Raw genomic sequence first — 3,081 nt, forward strand, 5'->3', positions numbered from 1 at the left:
AAACTAATAGTTTCTTCACACTGTTAACCCAAGCACAATGTTTAAATCATTCGAATCGTATGCTCAATTCCCTTAAAATTCAATTCCCCGAAACGGCTGGACTTTCCTTTGCCAAAAATTAATAAGCATGTCTCCTTATCAGTTACAAAGCGAAAATTCGTGGACTAAAAATTGTATACACACGAAACGCACACACACCCCACGCACACACACACACACATCCATTTTTTCTAACTAAGGTATTTCTAAATGTTCAGGAACCTTGAAAACGTAAAGATATTCAGAATCTTCTATTTAAAATAGAAGAAAAATAGACTATTTTTTGATTTTTGGACGATTCCTATAACTTACCCTTTGGGGCAACCATTAATCACGTGATCAATATTTAGGATTTTTTGGGCCCCCTCCCTCTTGGCAAATATTACAATGTGATATTATGCAACACCCCTTCTTTCTCGAACAAACGTCACTTGAATTTTTAGTTAAGTAAAATTTTCCGAACAATTTTTTAAAATTACAAAAATTTACAATTTATTTAGTAATTAATTTAATTTATTACAAACATTACATTTTTTTTTTTTTGAAAATTTATGTAAAATGTAAACGGTACTTAAACCCTTCCCACCCCCGTTTTCGTAATTTTTTGTCTAACCCTCCCTCCCCCTAAAAGCGTTCGTGATTAATGGGGAAGTTAATGATGTCTATTTTTGTACGTTCCTAAAAGTTTTACAGTCCACGAACGTGTTAATAATAAAAAATGAGTCGATCAGATCTACATTTGTTTATAAAAAGTACTCTCTATTATGTTTCAACTATCTTGTGATCTATGTATTATATTTCGTGTTCATCTGTAGGTATTTTATAAAATGATGAAACTTGATACATTTATTTGTATATAGAATATGTATATATCTTCTATATATATAAAAATAAGTCGGGTTTTCCGTCCTGACGAAATAACTCCAGAACGCACGAACCGATTTCGACAATTTTGCATTCGTTGGAAAGGTCTCGGGCTCCGCAAGGTTAATAGCTAAGAAAATTAGTTGTGCACAATGGTGTTGTGCTAATATTTTTTTTGCCGGAACGCTAAAATTTAAAATCCGGTTAATAAAATTTGATATACTTCTTATAAAATTAACTCTATTATATACAGCTAGTCTATACATTAAATTGTACAAGTATGAGGGAATCATAGAGTACATAATTTATATTCTTCAATGACATTAATTATATTTATTTTGGTATTATTTGTACTCATTAATACCTACAGGCATGGGGGGCAAACATAGAACAAATGACCTTTTTATCGTATTAGTATTCCGCTCCTGCGATAGAGGGTTTTACTGTTCCCAAATTCAAAACTAACGTCGTTTTTCGGCCAACGCGTACATCAAACCTGCAGGACTATTGTACGGTGCTACTCGATAACGACCGATTACGAACGAATACTTCAGAAAAACAAAAGAATTAATAATAATTTTCAATATGGCGAAGTGTCACGTACCACACCAGGGCCTTTTCACTTAGAACAAAATCCTCGTTCAGAAGGAATACTTAGGGGTCCATTTGTAGTCGCAGATTTGGCGCTAATGAGCCGATGAAAAAGTATTTTCAAATGTTTTTATGTTGGTTACTAAGAAACGTCAGTGTTATTTTTGTGTAAGTTTACAAAATGGCGATTCTTGTTCGTTTGTGTTTGTATATTTGTTAATAAAGATTTCATCAGGAATTGCTCTCAAATGCATAGCCCTTTGACAATATGAATAGAAAAGCTTCAAACACAAATGGAGGATATAATTACTACATTTCTACGTAGTACATCGACATATTAGTCTAATTATAATACACTTTAAGGAAAGAGGTCAGTTCTAGGAAATTGTGTAAGAAATCAAGTATACGCTTCTACAAGACATAATACACAAATAAAAGGCTGTTCCAGCTGTTTAAAATTGGATTACCACTTCACACGGATCTGAATATACTTGGGAGAAAATGAATTGCTTAAGAATGTCAAATTTTGCAGGGGATGATTATTAGTTAATGAGAGTTAAGAATGACAGACGATGTAATGAACTAACACTATAATGCATTATTCACTAAATTTCAATAAATATTTATATTAATGATTAGAAAAAAGTATAGATGTTATTCCAGTAGATTAGATGTGATATCTATTATATATAAACCGGTGTATTGCAGTGTATTTGTTGATTTATATTTCGATTTGATTGTATATTCATTATAATATAATATTATCTAGTATATTTTTGTTATTATTGTATTATTACAAAACATTATAGGATTGTAATATCAAATTTAGTTTCAAATACCCGTGCACTAAAATTCATTAATTTTCATTTCAAATTTTGCGCCATTAATTTGAATGCCAAAAGCAGCGCCATCACGTCGAGCGGAGGACCCTTTAAGTATTCCTTCTGAACGTAAAAATCGGGCGAGAGAAGCGTCTATATGAACACGGGGTATTCTAATATTGTCTAGGTACCACACTGTCAAAAAAATGTTGAATTAAATACAGTTCGTAAAGATAAAAAATTCTAGCAGGGTACTAACAAAAGCCGCATGCGTTAAGAAACTGTGCTGTAAAGCTATAGAGGATTTGAGGCACGTTTGAAACAAAAAGAAAGTGATTCCAGAATTTTATTATTTATGTAGCACAAATTTTAATCAAGATCCATTGCAGATTTTTTGGAAGAATAAGGGTCGGAGATGTTCAATTTTCTGAATTCTTTATATTGTTTGTTGTTAATAACTGGTGCAATACTGTGAAACGATTTCTCTCAGGAAATATATAAATGAAAATGAATAGGACCCCATGAAAAGTAGCTCTCGAAAAGTACAAGAAAAGTCTCAAGGCCAATAAAACTCGACTGAGGCAGAAAAACCCGTACATTTTTCTGCGATGTTAGAAAATCTTGTCTATTTATTAATAATTGTATTTATTTAAATTATGTAAATATCTGCAGGTTTTATTGATATATTTTATTATTTATATTAATTATTGCTTAAATATTAATTTTATTTCATTTTTAAAATGTTTTTAATATATATGAAAATATA

The sequence above is a fragment of the Ctenocephalides felis genome, unplaced genomic scaffold (assembly GCF_003426905.1).
Source record: "Ctenocephalides felis isolate EL2017-DRISC unplaced genomic scaffold, ASM342690v1 CF-g0.4_SCAFFOLD_01604, whole genome shotgun sequence".
NCBI classification, from domain to species: Eukaryota; Metazoa; Arthropoda; class Insecta; order Siphonaptera; family Pulicidae; genus Ctenocephalides; species Ctenocephalides felis.